Consider the following 13,396-nt stretch of genomic DNA (forward strand, 5'->3'; position numbering starts at 1 on the left):
ACAGTGGCACTACAGTGTGAACTCTTCAATTTTCTTCTCTTTTCTGACAGTAAAGAGGTAAAAGACAGACAAGGTGAGCTTCCACCTTTTTTCATTCTATTATGGAAGGCTGTATGTTATACATTAAAACATTAACATTAATCAACATTAATACATTAAAAATCCAACATAATGTTGTATCACAAAATCACCTGAAGTATTTACCTCCTTAGAACTGATAAATTTATAATTTCTTTCTCATATCTCATGTTTTATAATGATGATGATGATGATGATGATGATGATATTATTATTATTAAATAATAATTAATATTGATATGATTAATAATATTCATTTAATAATTATTTAATAATAATAAGAAGAAGAATAACAATAATAACAACAATAACAATAATAGTGGATTCCAGGACAGCGATTCCAAAACTTTTGTCATGAAGACTGGTTTCCCATGTACATGAGAGACGCATAAAGAAATCGCAACTCCTTTTCACCAAAGTAACATAATTTACTTGTAGGTATTACCTTTTCTATGTGAAGGTATATTTTCCTAGGCTACAAGCAAGGAACTTCTCCTCTGTTCCTGGAGCACCTCCTGCCCTCCTGCTGCACTGACCTTGGTGGCTGCAGGGTTATTTCTCACTCATCTCTCACGGCTGCTGTGCTGCTGTTGCACAGCTTTTTTTTTCCCCCTCTCTTGACTCTGTTCTCCCACAGGCCCACCCAGCATCGCCTACTGGCTCAGCTCTGTCCAGCAGCGGGTCCGCCTTTGGAACCAGCTGGAGCTGGCTCTGATCTGACATGGGGCAGCTTCTCGGCTCCGCTCACAGAAGACAACTCTGCAGCCCTCCTGCTACTAAACCCTTACCACATAAACTCAACATAGCTGTTTCCATCTTACTGGAAATTAGTGATGTTGCTCCTTATAAAAGTTTGAGTTCGGCATTAAAAGCTGTGTCCTGGTGCACGTGTCTGTGTGACAGGAAACAGTTTCTGAAGCTCAGGATTCAGTTATGAGACTTACTTGCTCTGCTCCTTCCTGTTATATTCTATGTTACAAGGTAAAATTCCTCACTAAATCCATTCCTCTACTTTTGTTCTTTTGTTTGTTTGTTTCTTTGTTTTGTTTTGTTTTTGTTTATAAGGGAAGAAATCCAGGTACAGAATTTTAGTTATTCTGTGCTCCAAAAGCTGATCAGGAAACTTGGACTGAATGAGAGGCATTTCCCTTTTCTTAACTAGGTAATGATTCCCACTAACCATTTTCACAGAATCACAGAAGAGCGCGTCAGGCACCTGGGAGATAGCAGTGAGGGCCGTGGGTCAGCACCTTCCCTACCTTTGCCCCACAGCCAGTAAGGCCACTCTGCAGCAGGTTCAGGAAGAGTGGGAAGATAGATAGCCCCAGGAAAGAGACCGTGGCAGAAGCAGAAGACATCCCACCCAGGATGTCTCCTGCCACATCTAGTGAGGCAGATCCCTGTCAACAGGGAGGCCACAGGGTGGCCTCTGTGAGGGGAGATGAAGGGCTGCCCCGTGCCAGGCACAGTGTAGTTCCAGGCACTTCCAACAGCCCCAGTGCAGGCAAGAGTGAGCCTGTGCGGGATGATGACAGCGCCTCTGGAGAAATGTCCGGCAGAGGGCTGCCACAATGACAGAGCGGGCCTGGACTAGAGCAGCCCAGAGGTGTCTCCTGACCCCCACCTTGCTGTGAGCTGGTGTCTTGACGGGAGGCTGCCGGGAACAAGGAGGCTCCACAGCAAGCACTCAGGCTTTGTGACGTGGGGCGGCGTCAGGCCACAAGACCATTGTGGCACGGCAAGCCTCCCCATGGTGACGGTGTGACTTATATGGCCCGAGCCCCCGTGGTGCTCACTCCCAGGAGTGCAGCGCCGTCAGGAGGCAGCAGCTGCCCTGGGTGCCTGTTTCTTTGTCTCTGTGAGAGGACAAAGGGATGCCGAAGGAGCAAGAGGCGAAGGCCTGCTCCCAGCCCAACAAAGGGCTGCCGAGCGTGAAGCACCACCACCAGGTGCGGGACAGGGAGGGAGGGAGAGGGCAGACACAGGAGAGAGAGTGCCAGGTGGCGGAGCATGGTACCGGGGCGCGAGGCCTGGCCCTGAGTGTCTGCGGTCCAGGCCCAGGTTCTCGTGCCCCAGGGGTTTCTCTGGGGCAGAGCTGAGGCCCGGGATGGCTGCGACTCGCGTGGGTCGGGCAGCACTCTGTCCGAAGGATGTGGCACTGAGGTGGGGCTGGGTGTCCAGGCACCACAAGGGATGCTGGTGGCAGCGCAGCCACCACCATCCCACACCTCCTTCTCCCCACAGGTGCAACCCAAACCGCCACAGGCAGGACCGCTGTGCAGCCAGACCCCATCCTCGTCCATCCATGGGGTGAGGCTGCCACAGCTCCACTGCCCACAGAAGTCACAGGCCTCTAGGAAGAAGAGCACACAGGTAGGGAGCCCAAGTGAGATGGGTCCAGATGCCTTCCCAAGCCCTGGGAGCTGCTGACAAGGAGGCGGCACGTGCTGGAGGGGGCAGGTGGGCAGGTGCTGGAGGTGGGCAGGTGGGAAAGGACTACGGTAACATCACCTTTCTCCTTGGCTTCCCTTGCAGACAGACAGCCTGAAGCTGAGGCAGGCACTGCCCGGCAGCAGTGCCACCGGTGAACGGAGAGATCCTCTACCAGCCTTGCCGCCTCTGCCAAGGCAGGCAGCGACACTGAGAGCTACACATCGGCATTCAGTGGGAGCTTCAACTATCCCCCGGCTGCCCAGTCTGTCAGTAGCAGGCTCCACCTCTTCTGTGCCATGCAGAGACTGCATCACGAGCACCAAGGCTGTCAGACTCCCCGAGGTCGTCCCACGTCCTCAAGGACACGTGAGAAACCAGCAAATGGCAGCAACTGCCGAGAGCCGGGGGACAGCCCTGCAAGCCCCCGCATCCATTCTGGCGCCTCTGCAGGCCAGACCCCAGCAAGACAACAGGCCAACCCCAAGCCATGCTGCAGCCAGGAGCCAAAGACCCAGGGGGCAGCTGAGGGTACAAAGGCACTACGCCCCTCCCAGCAGTGTGGCAACACCTGCAAGGACAGCCCAGGTGCCGGCCACCAAGACTGAAAAGATGCCAGCAACATGGAGACGAAAAGATGGCCATGCTCGAGAGGACACAAGAGCTGCTGCTGGGACCTCCAAGCCAGGAGGGAGGCAGCAGAAGGAAGCCACCTCGAACCTTCACTGGGACCCAGACGCAGCCCACCAGCAGGGGCCTGGCTCACCCCACAGCACTGGCAGAGATTCTGCCAGAGAGGCAGTCAGCCACGCACACAGCGCATCTCTTGCCATGTCAGGGCCAACCAATGCTGAGCCAGCAGATGCTGCGCAGGTTGCAGGTCCTGCCAGTGAGGGGGACAAGAATCCTATGGGTGCATCAGCACCCAGAGATGCTAAATCGCCTTCTCCCCTGGCTGCTGCTATGCCCGGCCCTTCCACAAGCAGCCAGAAAAGACTGTCGACATTGAAAGACCGGGTCGAGATCAACTGGGATATCTATGGGTGCTCCTCCTTTCGGCCAGCAATGCAGACCATTCCGAGCGGGGAGAGGGAAGGCCGCCAGTTGTCCCGGTGGAACGAGTCCTGGCCGAGCAGCGTGAAGGTTCCGAGGTTGCGAAGGATCTGGGCAGCAGACGACGGTGACACAGCTGACAGCACTGCAGCCAGTGCATCGGGCAGGCAGGAGGTGGCAGTGAGGACTGCGGGCCAGCGCCTTCCCTACTTTTGCTCCACAACGAGTAAGAGCACTCTGCAGGACATTCAGGAAGAGTGGGAAGAGAGCCCCAGGACAGAAGCTGTGGCAGAAGCAGACGACGTCCTGCCCAGCACGTCTCCTGCCCCATCTGGTGAGGCAGATGCCAGGCCTTCAGCTGCTCCTATGGCCGCAGTTCCTGGGCCCGAGGAGCTCCCCCCTGCCTGCATGCCCAAAGGTGGAAAAGCTTCAGCCTCTCCCCTGGCTGCGCACCCTGTGTTGGAGGCCAGGACAGCACCTCTCACCCCATCAGCATGTGAGGAAGAAGAAGCAGCACCTTCTCCCCTGGCTGGGGGCCTTCTGCAAGAGGTAAGCAAGGTATACCTTCCTCGTCCCACAGTCATGGAAGCCACAGACCCCTGTCGGTGGGCCTCGAGGCCCCTCATCACTTATCCATCTGGCATCGGGGGCATCGGGGCCCGGAGCATGGCCAAACAGTGGCCCACAGGGCTGTGGCTATTTCTGTCTTCCGGTAATCTAACTTATCCCTCTTTCTCCACGGAAATGGTGAAAATTCCTGTATATTTGATTTATATATAGCTTACTGGTCAAAATGTCAAGGTGATTAAAAAATAAACAAAACAAAACTTTGAAGATCATTTATAATTTTTCTCTGCTCATTCTATTGCTTATCTTTATCATTAACCAAATTACCTTTTTTTCCCCACATTTTTAATCCGATGTGTTTATTTATAGATAGTCTCTAAACCTATGCAGATTATATTCTTTGTAATTGCCTTTCCAAAGAGACAAAAAGTTGAAGTGCCTGAGTTCTATAATGATTAAATCAATAAAAGTAGCTAAGTAGAAAACAAAATTCAAAAGATTGATTTAGTTGGTGATAAAAACTTGAAGGATAATTCCTTTCTATTAATAAACTCGGATACTTGTTAGCAGATAATGCTTTAACAGAATGTTTATTAGTTTACATTCTTTTGGGGGGTATTGTCAAAAAGCTGACTTGACTCTCTTGATGAAATTTAACAGAACTGCCTAGGATTTGTAATACAGAGCTCAGTCTGTTTGGCACTTGTGAAGCTGTACCTTAAGCTGTCTGTCTTGTACGTGATAAACTGGAGAGAGTTCAGCAGAGGATCAACAAAAAGCCTCACTGGGTAGCACACGAAGTACAAAGATATCCTAAGAGATTTACATTTGTGGAGACTGAAAAGGAGAAGTCTAGGGACAAGGAAGAGGTGCAAAATGTGCTCTTTAACATCCTGATAGGCATCCAGAGTCTTCTGAGCAAATAAGATCAAATGAACAAGCTGCAGCAACAAAAAGGAGGATTTTCACCATGAGGATGGTTCAGCACTGGCACAGTCTGCCCCGAGAGGCTATGGGATCTCAGTCCCTGAAGGTCTTCACAGCTACAGGAGAAAAGTTCCTGAGCAACCTGCACTAGCTTTTGTGTTAGCCCTGTTCAGAAAAGGATACAGAACTAGAGCAATCCTCCTGATGACCCTGCCAACTGCATTTATTTCAGGATTGTAGTATGCCATACAAGACCAGCAAGGTATTTTCAGAACAGCAAACATCATCTGCAATAGCTTTTGTGAAAGGGGGACATCTTAGTAAAGAGTCTGCTTTGGTGGAGTTTGCCCTACGCATTTCAGGGCCTGGTGTCTATAGATGTGAAAGAGGAGCATTTCAATTTTAGTTCAAAGCTTTACTGTCAAAATTGCAGGCATTTTCCTATTTTGGTTGTCCAGATAATTTCTTAATACTCTACTTGTAGCAAAACTATTCTGTCTCCTAATCCACCAGTATGCCATGGGAATACTCATTTTTATATACTTTTGAAAATACTGTTTACCAATAAATTACAGTACTATGAGTAGTTAAAGGAACTTTGATCTTTCATCAGAAATCAGAAAATTATTTTTTTTCAGAGCTTCACAGAAACTGCACAGTACTTTCAATACAAAAATAAGGTGAAACTTTATCTACTCCTCCTCCAGCAGAAGAAAATAATTAGATATCAGTAGAAAACCATTGAAGTATAGCTGTATTTTCAATCAGGAGTGTTTTTAATTCCATTTATTTCTTCTCAACACTGTATCTAAGTAGTTGTTCTTGGATATATTTTTTTTGCATAAAAATGAAGCCAATTGCAGGAAACAGACCCTCGGACACTTTAGAGCAACACACTGCTGCAAATCATCACCTTAAACGGGTTATTTTCTTTGTAATACCTTAGTCACCTAGGTTGATTAAATTACCTTTATAATATTTCTGAAGAGGTTATATTCTATGAGGAAGGAACACCTTTATACATTTTTAAAAGCTTTTATATTTTTACTTTTTTTGTGTGTAATCTTTGCAACATTTTAAAATACAGTGGCACTACAGTGTGAACTCTTCAATTTTCTTCTCTTTTCTGACAGTAAAGAGGTAAAAGACAGACAAGGTGAGCTTCCACCTTTTTTCATTCTATTATGGAAGGCTGTATGTTATACATTAAAACATTAACATTAATCAACATTAATACATTAAAAATCCAACATAATGTTGTATCACAAAATCACCTGAAGTATTTACCTCCTTAGAACTGATAAATTTATAATGTCTTTCTCATATCTCATGTTTTATAATGATGGTGATGATGATGATGATGATGATATTATTATTATTAAATAATAATTAATATTGATATGATTAATAATATTCATTTAATAATTATTTAATAATAATAAGAAGAAGAATAACAATAATAACAACAATAACAACAATAACAATAATAATGGATTCCAGGACAGCGATTCCAAAACTTTTGTCATGAAGACTGGTTTCCCATGTACATGAGAGACGCATAAAGAAATCGCAACTCCTTTTCACCAAAGTAACATAATTTACTTGTAGGTATTACCTTTTCTATGTGAAGGTATATTTTCCTAGGCTACAAGCAAGGAACTTCTCCTCTGTTCCTGGAGCACCTCCTGCCCTCCTGCTGCACTGACCTTGGTGGCTGCAGGGTTATTTCTCACTCATCTCTCACGGCTGCTGTGCTGCTGTTGCACAGCTTTTTTTTTTCCCCCTCTCTTGACTCTGTTCTCCCACAGGCCCACCCAGCATCGCCTACTGGCTCAGCTCTGTCCAGCAGCGGGTCCGCCTTTGGAACCAGCTGGAGCTGGCTCTGATCTGACATGGGGCAGCTTCTCGGCTCCGCTCACAGAAGACAACTCTGCAGCCCTCCTGCTACTAAACCCTTACCACATAAACTCAACATAGCTGTTTCCATCTTACTGGAAATTAGTGATGTTGCTCCTTATAAAAGTTTGAGTTCGGCATTAAAAGCTGTGTCCTGGTGCACGTGTCTGTGTGACAGGAAACAGTTTCTGAAGCTCAGGATTCAGTTATGAGACTTACTTGCTCTGCTCCTTCCTGTTATATTCTATGTTACAAGGTAAAATTCCTCACTAAATCCATTCCTCTACTTTTGTTCTTTTGTTTGTTTGTTTCTTTGTTTTGTTTTGTTTTTGTTTATAAGGGAAGAAATCCAGGTACAGAATTTTAGTTATTCTGTGCTCCAAAAGCTGATCAGGAAACTTGGACTGAATGAGAGGCATTTCCCTTTTCTTAACTAGGTAATGATTCCCACTAACCATTTTCACAGAATCACAGAAGAGCGCGTCAGGCACCTGGGAGATAGCAGTGAGGGCCGTGGGTCAGCACCTTCCCTACCTTTGCCCCACAGCCAGTAAGGCCACTCTGCAGCAGGTTCAGGAAGAGTGGGAAGATAGATAGCCCCAGGAAAGAGACCGTGGCAGAAGCAGAAGACATCCCACCCAGGATGTCTCCTGCCACATCTAGTGAGGCAGATCCCTGTCAACAGGGAGGCCACAGGGTGGCCTCTGTGAGGGGAGATGAAGGGCTGCCCCGTGCCAGGCACAGTGTAGTTCCAGGCACTTCCAACAGCCCCAGTGCAGGCAAGAGTGAGCCTGTGCGGGATGATGACAGCGCCTCTGGAGAAATGTCCGGCAGAGGGCTGCCACAATGACAGAGCGGGCCTGGACTAGAGCAGCCCAGAGGTGTCTCCTGACCCCCACCTTGCTGTGAGCTGGTGTCTTGACGGGAGGCTGCCGGGAACAAGGAGGATGGACAAGTCAAGTATCTCCAAAGAAAGGAAGCATGCAGAATTCATGAGAAAAGCCACAAAGCAAATTGCCAGCTGATTCACAGGATGACACCTCCTGGGGTTTTCGAGAATTATGCAACAAAATAACCTTTTTGGTTACCCAACTTTTCTTGGCTTAAGCAATCGTTTAGAGGAATACTGATCTTCTTTTTAATAGTAGTAGTCTTCACTTGTGTAGTGGTACAGTGTGCATTTTGGTGCTGTATGAAGGACTAGATTATGATACCTGGAAGTGTATCTGAAACAAGCACCAAGTCAAAACTGGTAAGAATTTAATGAAAACTTTTAATCAAGAAGGATTGTAATAAGCCAAAGAATTTGCTTAGGCTCAAGAAAAGGGGGGACTTGAGACAGGGAACAAGATAAAGACTGGTGATTCCTAGGTCTGAGCTAGCACCATTGTATGTTAAGGACCCGAAAGACGAGGAAGTAAAAGACTGTGTCTTTTACTTTCCGCTGGCTCTTTGCTTGTAATACAAGCTTCACCATTCTAACTTGCAATTTAGGCAATCTTAAAACAACTGAACCATGACAGTAAAATATGAACTTCTTCGTATTTTCAAAAGTAGTCTGCAATTTCATTAGCAGAACACACAAAGCATATTCTTTGAATGTGACTTTAATGTACACAGGGATTTTTGTTATTTTTAAAGCTCATCACTTTTTTATTACATTGTATGATGCCCCAAAATATATTCAGAGGAAAGATAACTAAAGGTAATTATACAAAAATACTGAGCGCTTCTTACAAACGTTACAAACATATGGATTTGAAAAAGTTAGAAATTCACAGGGACATTCACCCTTCTACATTTCGCTACAGTTTGGCTGGGATGGATGTTTCCTCACAGCAAAACATGTCCTGGACTACATGCTTCTTTGTGTATTAGACACAGAATAATCTTCCCCATGCTCATTTACAGTCCAACCTGTGCAATACTCACGGTCACACCGCCACAGCATACTTTTGAGTAATGAACCTCTAGGCTTATTATCCTGCCTGCAGAGCTAATCCTCAATTCACTCTGGTAGCAACAGATGCATATGTGACCAGCATCTACGTGTTACAAAGACATGGCACTACCTCAAGTGTGACGAAATAGAACCATCAGTTAAGAGGAAGAATGAGTCACGCTGAGCCTTAAGACGAAACACGGGGCCAAGAAGGCTGCACTGTGCGTGTGAAGTGGTGGTGGTGGCAGGGTGAGGTGTAAGACAACCAAGATAATGACAATGATTAAACCATTTTTGCTCCTACACTAGAACTACTTCATTTTAAGTTTGAGTTGTGGTTAGTAGGACATGGAACAATCAGAAACTTTTAATAGTTGTTTGTTGGTCCTTTTTTTTTTTTTTTTTTTTTGGTCAAAGCATAGATCACATTAGGAAGCTTATCTTCTTACTACAAATATCTAGGTCTTTTAACCTTAATAAAGAATGATTTTAGTTAACTGGAAGTATGGACCTCCTCACTGACAATCTTCCAAGAAATAACTTCTATGAAATCAAGTGCTGGCAGCAAAATCAAGTTGATTTTGCTGTGATGAAAAAAGTGATGAGCTTTAAAAATAACAAAAATCAAGTTGATTGTTTAAAATACTGGCATCTAAAAGCATAGCATATTACACATTTGTTAATTATAATGCCATTCAGAGTCTTTCAGATAATAAAATACCGTTTTCTCAACCACAACAGTGTGAGACTGTAGCTTCTGAAATTATGCTCGAATCCACAGAAAACCAAACATGAAGTTAGAACAGTGTTATACCACTGCCTCTATTACAAACTGATGTTGTCTCTCCTTTGCAAGTGTGGGGAGATGTAATACCTTCCTGGATAAGAGTTAGTTCAGTAAAAATATGAGTTTTATGTCTATCTGATATACTTTTGTCTGTTTGCTACCCCTCAAATGATCTACTGACGAACACAAAAGCATTTTAAGATCATGTACTTACATTTAGTAGGTGCCATTAGTTGATGGGGTGACTCTCCAAAAAAGCCCTTCAATTTCTTCTTCAGCTCTCTGCTGGTTTTCTCTAGAATAAAAGAAGTCTTTTTCCAGTTGCTGGACTTTTACTCCATACTCTTTCAAGGTTTCTGCAATACCTTCACCATCTTGTTCTAGGGCAAGTAAAACTAGTATGAGAATCAAATCCTCACTTCACTTCTCTGTGCCAAAATCATAAGTTCTTGTGCAACATGACTGAGCACTTTTATCTGGTGCTTTTTCTTGCTGTAAAGATGCACCTGTAATCTTTTCTCTGAGCTTCAAGTTTCAACATATTTCGTGTCCAGCTAGTAAGAGCATGAAGTCTCTCAACTTTAACTAATTTCCTCAGCTGGTTAACTATATAGTTATTTAGCATTACAATATTTGTCAATGTATGCACACGTGTGCATATGTGCACGGTCTTGTCTGCACAAAAATCCAAATGCATCCTGTTCTGTCATTTAAAGAGTGACAAATATGAATTACTTATGATGTAGATATGATTGACCTATACTTTCTAGATACGGAGTTGTGGTCTGATCAGCTAATCTGAATATCAGCATCAAGTAGATTCACAGCTCAATGGCCGTTTTCTCCTAAGATGACCAGCTTCATTTTCTCTTCTTTTGAGAGAAATGGAGTTGAGTAACTTTGTGTGACGAGAATGCTCTTTTCTGTAACCTTTTTGTCTCCTGTAAACTTAAGAGTAGAGCATGATTCTTTCATCTCTGAAAAGTGAAATGACATATTCCTTTTAAATCATTATTTTGGGGAATGGTCTCTGCCATGCTATTGTTGCATGTTGACATACCTGAGTATATATGGAGCACCTATACAATTTTGGACTGGAGAACTTCTGGAGTTAAGTGGTAAAGAGAGCCTGTGGAAACTTCTGCGGAGTCTCATGTTCTTTTGTAATAGTACTTAATAAGGAACAGATTTGTAGTTATCTAGGAGATAACTAAAGAACTTGTTTCAAACTCTAAAGATTCCTTTTGAACAGGAATTTCAAGAAGTATGTATTATCTCACTACACCTCTGTCAGAACATGTCAGCATATCTAGATGTCTGTTTTCTATGAAGTTTGTAATCAGAGATGGATGTCATCACTTTCAATACTCTGCTGTTTGACCAAACTCTGCATGGAAAAACTGCAGTTCGACAAACATAGATACACCCAGGATCTAGCTTTAATGCTAGGTAAATGATTTGATCTTTAGAATGGTGTCACAGGGATGTATATGTTGCTTTTAGCTACAGGCAACAACAGAAGGCATAAGTGTTACTTGGTTCTGTCTCCCCCCAGCGTATCCTCTGTGTCTGGCTGTAAGAACAGGTGAACTTGATGTTTGTGGACGGTACCAGCTGAAATGCTGGGTTCACCTCCCTGTGGAGAAAACTGCTTGCTGAATCTCCAGTGCATTGCAAACAAAATTAAACTTCTTGTAAAAGAAGAGATAAGGCTGCTTACCCCAAACTGGAGCTTGCATATGTGTATCTCCTAGACCTGTTGCTAGAAAACAGAGAGGGTCTGGTGGGAGATGTGGTGATTGGTGGCCGCCTTGGTCATAGCGACCATGAAGTGGTTGAGTTCAAAATTTACGGTGACAGAAGGAAAAGTGCCACCAAAACCTCATCCCTAGATATGGGGAAGGCGGACTTCAGGCTGCTCGGGGAACTAGTCAGCAAGGTCCCCTGGGAAGCTGCTCTTGAAGGCCTTGATGTCCACCAGTGCTGGTCATTCTTTAAGCGATGCCTCCTAGAAGCACAAGAACAGGCAGTTCCTAAATATCGCAAGTCAGGCAGGCGCGGCAGGAGGCCGGCGTGGCTGACCAGGAACATTCTAATGGAGATTAGGAGGAAACAGAGAGTGTTTCGCTACTGGAAGGAGGGCCAGGTGACATGGAAAGAATACAGGGATGCTGTTCGTGTTTGTAGGAAGAAAATTCGTGTGGCTAAAGCACACCTAGAGTTGAAGCTGGCTGTGTCTGTGAGAGAAAATAAAAAGGGTTTTTTTAGATATGTGAATGGAAAAAGGAGAACCAAAGAATGCATAGGGCCGCTCCTTGATAGGGAAGGTCTCCTCACAGACAATGACATAGGCAAAGCAGAGACGCTTAATGCCTTCTTTGCCTCTGTCTTCAATGCCGATGATGGGCTTCGGGACCCAGGGTGCCCTGAGCTGGAGGACCGGGACGGTGGGGATGACAAACTCCCAACCGACCCTGAACGTGTGCGGGATTTGCTACTCCACCTGGATCCCTACAAGTCCATGGGTCCGGATGGGATTCATCCCCGGGTGCTGAAGGAGCTGGCGGACGTCATCGCGGAACCTCTCTCAATTATTTTTCAACGATCCTGGGAGTCTGGAGAGGTCCCGGTAGACTGGAAGCTGGCAAATGTTGTGCCGATTTTCAAGAAGGGTCAGAAAGAAGACCCTAGCAATTACAGGCCTGTCAGTCTCACGTCAGTGCCTGGTAAAATCATGGAGAAGATGGTTCTCGAACTTATTGAGGCGCACCTGGGGGACAAAGCAGTCATTGGTCCCAGCCAGCATGGGTTTGTGAAGGGTAGGTCCTGCCTAACTAACCTGATTTCCTTTTATGATAAGATCACCCGTATGGTGGACCAAGGGAAACCAGCTGATGTGATTTTTTTGGACTTCAGCAAGGCTTTTGACACGGTTTCCCATAGGATCCTACTGGACAAAATGTCCACCATACAGCTAAATAAAAACATCATACGATGGGTGAGCAATTGGCTAACGGGCAGGGCCCAAAGGGTTATGGTGAATGGGGCTGCGTCAGGCTGGTGGGCGGTCACCAGTGGGGTCCCTCAAGGCTCCATTTTAGGGCCGGTACTTTTCAATATTTTTATAAACGATCTGGATGTAGGAATAGAAGGTATTTTGAGCAAGTTTGCTGATGACACCAAACTTGGAGGAGTTGTGGACTCTGTTGAGGGTGGAAAGGCCTTGCAGAGGGATCTGGATAGGTTGGAGAGCTGGGCGATCGCCAACCGCATGAAGTTCAATAAGAGCAAGTGCCGGGTCCTGCACCTGGGACGGGGAAACCCTGGCTGCACGTACAGACTGGGCGATGAGACGCTGGAGAGCAGCCTAGAAGAGAGGGATCTGGGGGTCGTGGTAGACAACAAGTTGAATATGAGCCAGCAGTGTGCCCTGGCAGCCAGGAGGGCCAACCGTGTCCTGGGGTGCATCAAGCACGGCATCGCTAGTAGGTCGAGGGAGGTGATTGTCCCGCTCTACTCTGCGCTGGTGCGGCCTCACCTCGAGTACTGTGTGCAGTTCTGGGCACCACAGTATAAAAAGGACATGAAACTGTTGGAGAGTGTCCAGAGGAGGGCCACGAAGATGGTGAAAGGCCTGGAGGGGAAGACGTACGAGGAACGGCTGAGGGCACTGGGCCTGTTCAGCCTGGAGAAGAAGAGGCTGAGGGGAGACCTCA

This window comes from Anas acuta, chromosome Z (assembly GCF_963932015.1).
Source record: "Anas acuta chromosome Z, bAnaAcu1.1, whole genome shotgun sequence".
Taxonomy (NCBI): Eukaryota; Metazoa; Chordata; class Aves; order Anseriformes; family Anatidae; genus Anas; species Anas acuta.